Source organism: Tinamus guttatus, unplaced genomic scaffold, assembly GCF_059628265.1.
Source record: "Tinamus guttatus ecotype Peru unplaced genomic scaffold, ASM5962826v1 Tinamus_guttatus_pri_ptg000052l, whole genome shotgun sequence".
In the NCBI taxonomy this organism is placed as follows: Eukaryota; Metazoa; Chordata; class Aves; order Tinamiformes; family Tinamidae; genus Tinamus; species Tinamus guttatus.
This window is the reverse complement of record NW_028288586.1, coordinates 11,051,241-11,063,709: the sequence shown is the minus strand read 5'-3', so window position 1 is coordinate 11,063,709 and position 12,469 is coordinate 11,051,241.

The window sequence follows — 12,469 nt, the reverse complement described above, 5'->3', positions numbered from 1 at the left end:
TTTCTGTAAATGTATGTCTTGTTGTATATAGTTCCATTTTTCCTGTATTTAATTGTATTCATGTCTGTATGTCGCATCTATGTTGGACTCTACCAGTAGGCAAACAGTTCTTATAACAGGTGCAAATAAAACTATTAATTTAATGAAGTGGAAGTCTTCTTTCTTTTAATTACTCTGTAGCAGCTGTGGTGGGGGGAGTAATACAGAAGAGCTTTTGAGTTCGTGTGGTCAGTGGTTGTGCAGAGGCCACAGGGGTGATGCTGCTGTGTGCTTGGGGGAGCAGGAAGGAGAGAATGGGGTTGGGGCAGATGCCTTGGGGTGGGAACTGGGAATTAGTGACTGATAGAGGTTGTTTTGGAGGCCTGTAGGGTGCTGAGGTGGCCACTGCTGCTCAGGTGTTGGCTTTGCTGCTGTTTCCATTGTAGCTACACCTCAAGGGATGAACCATGGCAGTGGGGAGGAGGATGAGCATGCCAAGGTGAGGGCTAGGCCTACGGGGGCGTGAAGGTCAGGCCCTCGTGTTTTTGTGAAGTTCTGCACTTTGCAGAGAGAAAAAAATATCCAGGCTGGCCATTTATATGTGTAAACAATTCCTAGAGCATGTTAATCAGGATGGTACCTGTATGCAAGTCCATTGCATCAGAGCTCTACTTGTTATTTATTCAGTTGGTCTTAAATATGTTATGGTGAACCTGAACAGCTGCCATGTGAATGTATAATTTGGAATTCTGTTGCTGCTAATAAAACTCATTAAGTGTGTGTGACTCCTCTTGAACTTCCCCTGCAATGGAGTGATGCCTTCCTGCATCTTGTAATTGCAGTTGTCTTGTCCCTCCCCAGCCTATCCCAGCTGTGGCTACGGCAGTAACTTTCCATGCAGGCAAGTAAATACATTACGTGTTTGGTAACCTCTCAGAATGAATGTTTCCTGTAGGTCTCTCTTCTCACCAAAGACAACTGGGGAGCTAATGTGAGAGGCTGCTGTCAGCTGCAGGTGATGATCTGCAGCTTTAGTGTTGGAGGAATCTTGCTGCTCACTGTTAAATTCCAGCCTCTCTGCACTGCTGGTGAGAAAAAAAAAATGAAACTGAAGGAAAAAGCATGCCTGAATATTTAGCACTTTATTTTTATTTATTTATTTTTTTTACAATGAGCTTTGGCAACCAGTACACTTCTGAAGTGTTTCTTGATCCCAAATTATTAGCATTATTTTTGTTTGTTTTTGTTTCTGCATTAAGGTGCTTTGGAATGATAGAGCTGACCTCCCCTCCTGCAAGGCTCTTCAGAAGGTGCTCTGCTGCCTTGTTTCCTGCGTTGGCTGAACACAACCCACTGCAAGAGATCTTCTGCTTCCCATCTCCACCAGCTCCTCCTGCCTGTGCTGAAACTGCTCTGACTTCCCTTCAGTGATGGGCTGTTGTGATGGGCCAGTCCTTGCTGCTTCAATGAAACCCTGTCTGCTCAAAATAGCAGGTCCACTGGAGGTAAATTCTGATCCACTGTCACTGCTGTGGGGTGAAGCCTGTAGCCATCACAGGACAGTGTTCTCTCTTTGGGACTGTTCTAGGTTGTGCTTTTGGAAGAGGGAAGGGGCAAATGTGAAATCCAAGTCAGATAAGCTGGGGAAACTAAAGTAGCTCTTGCTCAAGGGCTGTTAACAGTGAAAACCCTTAGAGTTTTCTTTGTGTTCTTTCAGACATCCTAAATGCTCCTATGGTTTCTCTTGGAGGGTCCTGTGGAGGCAGGAGGGACACGGAGTGTCTCGCCTTGGGCTTCCCAGGGGAAAAGATCGTCATTTCTGCCAAGGAAAATCTATGATGCTGTGTCCAGATGCAGCTTGGAAGCTCTTTTCCTTGATGCTTTTCCCTTTTAGGAAAGAATCCAACCAGCCCCTATTCTGCTATATTAATCCTGTTGTTGAGGATGTGTAGTATAAATGTCTTGTGACTCTGGCTTACAGGGGAGGTGGAGCACCATTATTTTGTATTATATATAAAATATACCGTATTTATACTAGCTCCCATGTAGCTCTTGCATCTGTTGATTTGCAGCTCCATGACAAGTGGGCACTTTAGAATCGGCCTGATTAAAAGCGCACAGATGCCGATGGGAAGCAATGTGTAAATTAGGCCTTAGTGCTCCGGCTGTCACGAGGAGGACGTGGCGTCCTGAAGGGTCCTTCCTCACCAGCATCTCCATAAATCCCACACGAAGATGCCATCGCTGGAGGATCGGTACAAAGCTGTGACTATCCTGGGAACCGCAACCCCAACACGATTTCCCCATAATGATTTATGAGTGACCCAGAAGATCGTAGCTTATTTCTAACTAATTCAGCAGTCAAAATGTTCAACATGAATCGTGTGTATATTTGTGCCTGCAGCCCTCCTCCTCTCTGCAGTGCAGACAGATAAATTTTTAAAATAGCCTAAGGTGAAGGTGCAAGTCATTTATTTAACAAGGCTCTTTAAGAGCTGCTTTTCTAACCTGCCAAATTATAGGATGGCTCTAATTTGTTGACGTTTCCCAGCAATTAAGAAAATGTCTGCTGCACAGGAGCAGGAGCATCCCGCGGCGCAGAGGGCCCGGGATCAGGCTGACAGCGCTGGAGGAGAGCGAGTGACGGAGGCCTCCTCCATTGCAGGCACCTGCCTAGCAAAAGTGCTTGGGAAAGCTTCTCCCGAGCCTCTTCCCTTCCTGGCATGTGTCTGGACTCTCCAAAAGGTCGCTTTGGGCCTGTTTTCCAGCAGTGTGAAGGACCTGGTGCTCTTTCTGGCGGGAGCAGGTGAAAGAGACAGTTGTGTGGGGTGTGTGGCAGTGTCTTGGGAACGGAAAGGAAGCAGGATGGTTTTGGCTGGTGTTGCAGACAGGGAAGAGTAAGCTCAATATGCTGTTGTATAGGTAATACGTGGTATGTTTTAACTCAGCATTGCTACCTAGCAATAGTGCAGGATTTTATTAGATCTGTTGTTGGGCTCTTGCTACGGCTGGTGTCTGATACTTCAGATTTGGCTCCTCCTGGCTGGTTGAGCCTCGAGGGATGCCCAGCGCTGGCCTTACGGATTACACCGCTCCTGCACTGCCCACAGCCGCGTCCCCCTGCATGTTGGTGGCATCAAACCCCGCCAGACGGCATTGCCTCCACGTGGTCATTAAGCACCAGGACCAAACTCACCTGCAAATGAGCAGCCTGTTTTTGTTTCATGCCTTGAGCAATTTGGAGAAATGAGTGGCTAACAGCAAATTTTGTGAATAATTATACTTGCAATTATTAAACACTCGTTATTAAATCAGATCGTAAAGCTGGCAATTTTTGTTTAAGCTGCATACTGATAGCACAACATATGCCAGGAGGAAAATAACGGAGGTGATTAGGGATTCAAGTGGAACATATGGAAGGAGGCTGACTTTTATTTAGCCTAACAAGGGACCTGTTAGAAAGGATTTAAATAAAGTATTTAGTGTGTTAAAGTATATTGCAATGACGGGCCCATTGTGGAAGGGAAGGGATCGCTCAAGGTTAATGGCAAACATTAAAACAGGCTGCTGTGGTTCTGCTTCAGCTGCAAGTGAGGTTTTCTCAGAAGTCATCAGTCGTGAAGTATCTCAGCCCCAGTATTACTCATGAAATGGGGAAAACTTGACCAAGGCAAGGGAAGGAGGGTGAATGGATCAGCAGCAAAAATATATAACTCCTAGAGGTCAGCTTCAAAATAGCAGCAAATGTAATGAAAATGTATGCAACGAAAATACAGAAGGCCCCTGCACTGCCTTAGCCTTTGTAGGCAGCCTAGAAATGAAGAGCTGTCAGGAGGTTGAGTCCAGGGCCAGCGATACGTGTTGGAGTTAGGAGACCGCCGAGTGCGTTGCTGAGGAAGCGGCCACAAGGAGGTTGCTGTGTGAGACTGCGACGCGGTGTGAAGAGCCACAGTGCATTGAGCAGCCGATAATGCAAATTACAGCCAGGAGCGAGGTGGAGAGGAGAATAAATTAACTTTGGAGAGCGTGCTTGAGCACTTACGGGAAGGTAATAGGTTTCCTGACACTTCTTGAGAGGCTGCGCTGCTGCCGCGGGGCTGGAGAGGAGCCAGCGCCGGTCAGCAGCACCCGCCAGCCCCGGGTGGCCGCACTGAGCGCCTGCTGGGGTGTCTTCGTTTGAGCCGAGGGGAGCTCAGGAACAGCCTGGTTGACCTTTATTCTTATGTCTTTCTCCCAGGGGCAGCGCTGACTTGGGATGTAGCCGGCTGAGTGGCTGTGAGTGAACGCGCCGGCGAGGCCAGTGGCGTCGCCCGCTGTGCTCTGTGGCGGGAGCACGAGCGGCGCCTCAGGCACCCGCGCCGGCACTGCGGCTGCCTCAGGTGGAGCTGCCTCCGCTAGAGGTACCCGCCACCCCGGGTAGCGAGGCTCCCTTATCGCGGTGCCTTGGACTACTCGCTCTTTCCTTCGGGCTCGGCTCTGTGCTGCTGCTCCCAGCAAGCGAATACCATGGGGCTTTGTGCCACGGCGCCTTCCCGGCACAGGTGATCCAAAATCAAGCAGGGAAGAGACGGCTCTGCGTGCGGAAGCTCGTAACTGGGGGGCACCGAGAGTGTGTGACAGCCAGGGCGCTAGTCCAGCATGTGCGGCCTGGCCCCGGTACTAGTGCGTGCATCCCTGTGCCGGCCCATGGGAAAACCCCCGGCTGAGAGCGGAGCTGTGGCTTTGGCCACCCGCTTTCCTCCTCCAGCACGTGGTGATGTCCCCTGGGAAAAACCACGGTGTGACTCCCTGGGGAGCAGCTTATTCCTCCAAAAGATCATCTGCAGCATCGATCTGTATGTTGGAGGCAGAGCGGTTGCAGGAACTGAGTTCCCAGTGGATTGACTGGCCAGAAGAGTCAGTCTGGCGTGTGATCTAGTTTCAGCTACAGACCCCGCCAAGATCCCCCGGGTTTTGCCTCATGGCTGCAGGCAGAGACAGCCACATGCCAAAGCCACGAGTGTCTCCAGCCCTGTAGCAGCCAGGTCTCCAGGGAGAGACCCCCGCTGCGTACGTGACACCACTGAGCTGCCCGGGGCTGGCTGTGGAGCCGCAGGTCAGCGCCCTTCCATAGGGACAGAGCAGCTATTTCCAGGGCAGGCGCTGAGGCCTCACAGGGATCCCAACAAGCCACAAGGTTGCTTTGAGCTGGCTGCGCTGCCTCTTTCCCTTCACCATCATCTGCTTCGCGCGTTGCTCCGAGCTCTGAATGCACATCCAAGAATTATAAACCACTAAACAGGAGCACTTTAAGGCAGCTCAGTTTGTTGGGGGAGGATTAAGAGGCCGTATAACTTTCATGGGAAGCAGCAAGAGAGGTTTATCCCGAAGAAGCTTTGGTGCTCCCTGCAGCAGTGACAACTAACGGGCAGTAAGTCCCTAATCCCACAATTACTGCTTGTGCGACGTACCGCTGAGCTCACGCCTGGGTGCTTATTTAGACCCGCGCTGTGGATGCACCATGCTGCTTTCTAGGACCCTGGACATGGACTGAACAAGCGCCGTGCTCCATCGTGGCTGGAGAGCGAAGCCACAACGACTGGGCCGCACCAAACCTGGCATTTGTACAGGAGCTGCTGCCGGTGGCACCAGAGTGTCCCCAGCGTAGCACCCTAGTGTCTCAACGTTGTCCCTCAGCTCTCGCCTCACGGTGGCCAGAAAGCCGTGGCCTGCCACTTCATCCCAGCGGTGTATGGAGCCGCGTGGAGCTGCACGGAGCAGCGCTCACAGCGCTCACGGGTACCCACCACGCGTCCCGGGCGGCCTTCCCTCTCAGTATCGCCTGTGCGCCGCAGACCCAGCCCATTCCAGTGCGCTGGCAGCAGCACTCAAGCGTCCGGGCTGCACTGCTGCTGGCTGCCCATCAGTGCTGACACGGAACTTGAGCGCTGAGCAACTGGACAAAACCTCCCTAGGCAAAGCCGAGTGCCGACTGTAGAGGCCTGGGGCTGGTTCTATTATGGTTCCTTCAACGAGCCCAGCGTTGGCTGCTCTCAGAGAGGCGATGGCCTGGATGGAAAACTGCTCTGACCCAGCTGGACAAGGCTTGGATACCTGTCATTTTGGTAAGACACTGCTACTGCCCCTGGGTTGATGGGTAACACTTCCAAAGACTGTCCTGAAAGGATAGATTTCAATGTCTGACAGAAAAGAGGTACATTAGATCCAAGTAGACCATGCAAGCTTATGGTTTTCATGTCAGACTTCCCCAAAGGGAAAGCAGGAGATGCACATCTTCTGGTGTGTAGCTTTTTGTTTGCTTTCTTAGGAGGTCAAGTAAAATTCGTCTGCTCAACCAAGCCTCCATCGCTTGCAAAACCAAGGGGGGTTAGGAAATTTCAAGCTCACCAAGGTCAGCAGAAAGATTCCACTGAGGATGAATCAAGCTTAAACTAAATGTGGTTTCGTTTTGCGGCAAACCTCTGGAGCAGAAATCCCAGAGAGATGTTAAAAGGAGAGAACAATTTCCCTGAGATGTCCCGAGGTGGCAGAGCAGGGCCAGTCACCGTGTCCATATCAAGCCCTGCTCCAAGGAACACCTGCCTTTCAGGTATGAAGTGGGGAACCTAAAAGCCGGAGTCTTCCTCAGGTAACAGCAGCCACTAATAATAATTGTCACCACTGCCTTCGAGGGCAGTAGTAAATGAGGATTAAGTGATTAATTTGGTTGTTTACAATGTTATGTACAATGCTTATCCCCAGGTGCAAAGACTTAAATGGCATTAGAAAGCACTCACCATCTCCTAAAATAAATGCCCTGATTTGTCTTTTTATTTTTTTCTTCCTAAGAAATCTTTTGATAATAGTTACAGCTGGGCCCTTTTGTCGTGCCTTTGCCTGTCGTCTCCTTTCCCATGCAAGGGCATCTCCTGGCTACAGCGGCTGCTGCCCGTGCGAGGAGACGTCCCGCGCTTGGGCTGCAGCCTCCCCTTGGAATGGCACAGTGCCTCTGTGCAGCGGCTGCAGGAGGCTCCTGTGTTTTCAGGGAATTGGAAAAGGCCTTGCCCTTCCTCGCAGCGCTCTCCACCTGCTCTTCATTGTAGGTAATGGCACCCAGGAGGCGCCTGCTCGGCATGGGCTGGTGCTAGCGCATGTCAACCTTGACGTTACAGCCCAGCTGACAGGGCTGGCAGATCGAGGGACTCCTGCTCTGCAGATGCGGAGCCTCCAGGCACGTCCAAGCACGCCCTGGGGCAGCCCCTTGCTGCTGCAGCCGTGTTGCTCCAGCTGTGCTTTGGAGGCAGCCCTCATCACAGCTGGTAAATCAGACACCTCCATGGGCGCTCTCCATGTGGGAAGCCCTGGGGCTTCACAGCCTGCACACCCAAAGCCAGGGAGGGACACACCAGTGGCACTGGTGTTCAGCCTGGATGACAAAGCAGAAGGAAAAGTAGAAAAAATAACTAAGAATGAAGAGCAATCAGGCCATTTGTGTCAAGAAGAGGAGTCAGGCCATTTGTTTCTATCTTCTTTTAATCCCAGCAGTCTCAGGAAGGCCTCATGTTACCCCCATCCTCACCAGTGCCCGTGGACTATCCTCCCACTTGCGGTAAGTGCTTGTAAAGAAGGCACCTAAGGCCCATAAACAGGGCACCCTCTGGCAGAGGTGAGGCTCATGGCATTCCCCTTGCTGCACACCAAGGGGCTCCTACTGAGCGCGAGGGAATTCTGCCAGAGCCGCGTTAGTGCTTCAGCAGGAGTGTGAAAGCAGTGAGGGGGAATGTGGTTGTACCCAGAGGAGGGGAGGAGTGTTCCAGCCTGCAGCAGAGGTGACACTACGATGCTGCAAGAACACGCATTGTCTGAAACTCACACGCAGAAGAATGCTGCCGAGATGCTTCAAAGATGCTTCTGATGCCGAAAACACATTTTGCTTTGTGCTTGGTCTTCACAAGACGGAAGAGCTGCCTGTGCCAAAGGTGGGCATGCTGAACCTGGAGTAGAAATGCAGCCTGGGTTTGCTTGCTGCTTTTGGTGCAGGGTGCTGGGGTTTGCATCAATCCTTCATCCGTCAGCATTGCCAGCTGCCAGAGGATGGAGGCAAAGCACTTTCAGGTACAAACTCCCATAAAAGAAATCAGTAAGGACTTGAAGAGCACGGTGCATAATATCCCAGGAGGAAGCAACAAGGACTTCAGGACCCGAGACATAATCTCGCAGATACAAAGACAGAAGAGAGGAGACAGTGCCAGGAGAAGCTGTCACCAGCTGACACAGCAACAGGTGATTTTGCTGATTGGTGATCTCTTTATACATTGGTGAACCGCCGAGGAGAGACCTGAGCAGAGAGAGCAATTCCGTGATCATGCAGCAGGCTCTGAGCTCTGAAGCAGGCAGGCTGATTTACCACCTTGCCTCCTGCAGGCTGCCTCAGGCTAACAAGGCTGATCGATCCATAGAGAGTGCAGCAAATGAGAAAACAGCAACAGCCTCTGCGGATGCTGGCTGAGGATCTGGGAGGAGAAACCCACCTGCATTTCTGCCACGTGGTGGAGGTTCCAGGAGCAGAGCTGGGTTTTGACAAAGGACCTCAGGCTCTGGGTCTGGGGAAGGGATTACATCTGACAACCCGAATTAAGTGTAAAAAAGCATTAATTAGCACCTTTACTGGGTAAAGCAGAAATCTCTTATCAGAACAGGATAAGTTCATGGGGAGGCTTCGTTATTTATAGATGTTTAGGGCTTTTCAGCTGAAGTCCCCAGCTTGAAGACTCGTGCACTCCCGCACAGCCTGGGGAGCCTCCCTGGTACTGCTTCAAAGTCGGGACTAACTTCACTGCCTGCAACTCGGGTAAATAAAAGAGAAAAAGGGCCCGTGCAGTTGCTGTGGCGACGCTGAGGCTGGACTTGCTGAGGGAGGAGAGGAAGGGAGGAGCGCTGCTGTAATTCGGAAGTGCCCCGAGCAACAATTTTTGAGAAAACACTTTTTTTTTTCTCCCCCAAAAGTCCAGGTTCCTTTGCTTGTGCAGAGGTGACGTGGACGAGCTCACCTGTATTGCTGGGCGGTGTTTTGAGATTACTGCTAGGCTTAGCTGCAGTTCACACAACGCCCCAGATAAGTACCCTGCCTACCCTTTCTTGGGCTGCTTTGCCTGTGAGCCTGAAAAGCCAAATGAACGGATAGGTTAGGACCTTCAAGGGTGCAGTATCTTCTCCTTGACATTTTTTTTTCTTTGCCATTTGTCCTTTGCCATTTGTCATTATTTTCTTACCCGAACTTTCCTTCCACCCCCCATGGCTGCTCTCTGCTGTGCCGGGCTCGTCCGGTTCCTGCTGCCCCCTCACCTCCTCCTCCAACCTTCCCCACTCCGCTTGCTCAGGGCTGCTTGCTCACTTCAGTGGCTCTTCCCTGGGATTTGAGACCTAAAAACAGCACAAATGGTTTCTTCTCTCCTTATCTCTTCAGACATGGGCCGTGGCAGTTTGGATTTCGCTACCTTCTCCTTTTCTCCCTTGCTCAGGTTTGCAGGGAGGAAGTTTTCACGCGAGACAGCAAACAAATCCAGAACAGCTTCTGCCTTGGCCTGTGGCTGAACCTGGGCACGTTAGCAGGTCTCCACAACAGCACAAACGTGATCTCCACAAGAGACAGCTGCTCGACACTGTGTCCTGGCCATCATGGGCTGCCATGGGCCCCACAGATGCCTTTCCTGTGTCTCCTCCACCTTCCTTTTTTTGTTTTCTTATCAATAATTATAGCTGTGGTTTAGACAAAGTCTACATTGTGCTAGACCTTCAAGGATAATGTGAGGAAAATGTTGTAAAAACTCATTCAAGTCAGCTAGTCAAAACAGATGAGATTTGTTCTTGCAACTCAACAGCAACACTGGGAGCTTTGGCCATTTCTGTGAAGAACTTAAAACACAGTCACTGATACTCTCTGGAAAATGAGGCCACTTCTTTAAATGCTGGGGGTAGCAGGATGGGAAATATTTTACCAGTAAGACTCTGCTTAGTGTGAACTCAGACGGACCTGTCTGTCCGAGTTACACGCGGGCCAGCGTCGTAGTGCAAAATTGCTGCAGCTCCATTAGCTCAGTGGGATGGTGTTCACGTTCTGGCATCTCGTTCGTGAAGCAGCCAGGACCTATGGCCTTTTTGTAAGGCTTTAAAAGTAACAGCACTGAGGAAAGGCATTGCAACTGGTAGAACCGGAACGTTTATTAAACTGCGGAGAGGGAGCTATTTAATAGGCTGGCACTCTAACGAGCATGGTGTCAAGACAGGGTATATGGACCTTCAGTACAGGATACGAAGCAACATCATCCTGTTTAACACCTGAAACCTGTTTAATCTGGTTTACCCAGCGGAGGTAGCAGCCAGTGCATAACCCAGGTTAGATATTCTCAGTGCATGGCCTTCTTTCAAGAAACAAAGTGCCTTTGAATCCATTCAAGCTAAATTTTCTTCCGCTTCTGCAATCAAGTTCTTAACCGTTACTTCTGTCTATATGGTGCACCCAGCTATGTTGCATTCTTAAATAAAGACCCCATCCAGCCTGAACAGACCTGCTCGCAGTGCAGACACGCACTCAGCAACGTGAGCACTCCTTGAAAAGGGAAGCGCAGGACTCCAGGCACATCTCTAGAGCAGGGCACTGCTCACAGCAGCGAGTTACTTGGCTGAAGCACATGATGTACGGTTTGGAGTGTTTTTATACACCATTTATTTGCACTCATGTAATGAAATATCTCCTCTTTGTCCCAGGCTGTTTCAGTCACCAAGAAATAAAATAATTTGGAGAATCCTCCCATCTCTTATCTCGCACGACAGCAGTGAAATATTTTTAAATTTGAATGAGATGACTAAAGTGCTTCCCTAGCCCGAGAGGGAGAGCTGTCATACGGCCTGAGGAAGAGGCAGTGCGATGGGATGTCCTTCAGTGTGAAAGAAGCGGCTGCAAAGTTATGGCAACCAAATCCAATGACTACACGTCCCTTGTCTTCTGTTGGCACGAGCTGACCACAGTAATGCAGAATTTTAAAAGGAAGGAGGAAAAAAAATCTAATTTTTCAGGTAGCCTTAACACCGAGGTAGCAGTTGGCTAATCCTGGGGAAAATAGTCTTTGAGAAAATGATTTAGGACTTAAAAATTTCAGGAAGGTGTCACTGTTGTTCAAAAGCACTTGGGCACCATCGTGGAGAGAACGAGGGGGATGTGGCAGGGAGATGTTCATGGAAGAGCAAAGAAAGATGCTGGGTTTGTGTACAAGGCTAAATCCATGGAGCTATCCACCTACACAGGGCAATTTGTCAGGAACATTCACATGGTCCTCCTTGTCGTTCTCGATAACCAGCAGGGTTACGTCCACCAGAATTGTTTGCCGTGTCCATTCTTTCTTTCTTCCACCCATTTTTCCCAACAAACAGTAAGTGCTCGATGGGCAGATTCCCTCTCAAAGGTGACTGCTTTAAAAAACAAGTCACGCTTCACAACCGTGCACTGATTTCTCTGTGGAGTTAAAAGATGTTCAAAAGTGGATGCTAAATGTGACCACAGGGATTAATGTCCTGATCTGTATACATGAACAATACAGTGAACGTGGTATTTTTACTACCTCAAAATAAACAAATAAACTCAAATCCCCCAAAGCCCTGAAACGCGACAGCCGCAGCCTCCTGCTAATGGGCTGTGCGCGGGAACCGTGCAGGTTAACAAGCCCCTCTCTGCTGAAGCTCCTGGTACTGCTGCTGTGCTTGACAACTCAGATCCTGAAGTGCCTCAGAAAATATCTCTGCCGGCCTTGCTAATGCACAAACTGCCTCCTCGCACTTACAGAAATGCCTCTTGCAAGCACATACTGTGCAAACACGTCAGTATTTGTTAAATCTGGGCCTAAGATGTGGAGCAGCCTCAGTCTTTTGATACCCAGGATGATGTTCTACCCCCTGCAGGAGCAGCTCTTAGCTTGCAAATAATGCCAGATCCTCATTCTTCATCAAATAAATTCCCTCTTTCCAGTAATTGCACGCTCTTGAAGTGATGCCAGCCTCATCCAAATGTGACTTGCCCTTCAGGGAGTTTTCTTGAATACTTCCTCTCATAGGAATGAGAGAAGCTCAGAATTATGGCACCCTGTATTCATATAAATACCACGAAATGGCTGTTTACTGTGACTGTTTATCAATCCAACAAAAAGCCCCACTGTGCAAATGATGTGAAGCAGCTGGAATAACAGGTAGCTCTTAAAGGATCTGCAGCTGAAACCAGACACATTAATACTTGCTGCCCTGAGCTTTCTGGTGCTTCTTTTTATCTGTTTCATCTTTTTGGATCATGTCATTACATTAACGGCCCGAGCTTCTCTGATGATTCAAAGACAAGGCTTGGACTGCAGGAGACACCATGGAAATCACCGTGCAATCCAGGGGCAAGCCCAGTCGCTTCCTATAATCTCATCAAGCAAACGAAATATTTCTGTTGAAGGAAAGGTGTGCGCTGCGGTAAGGC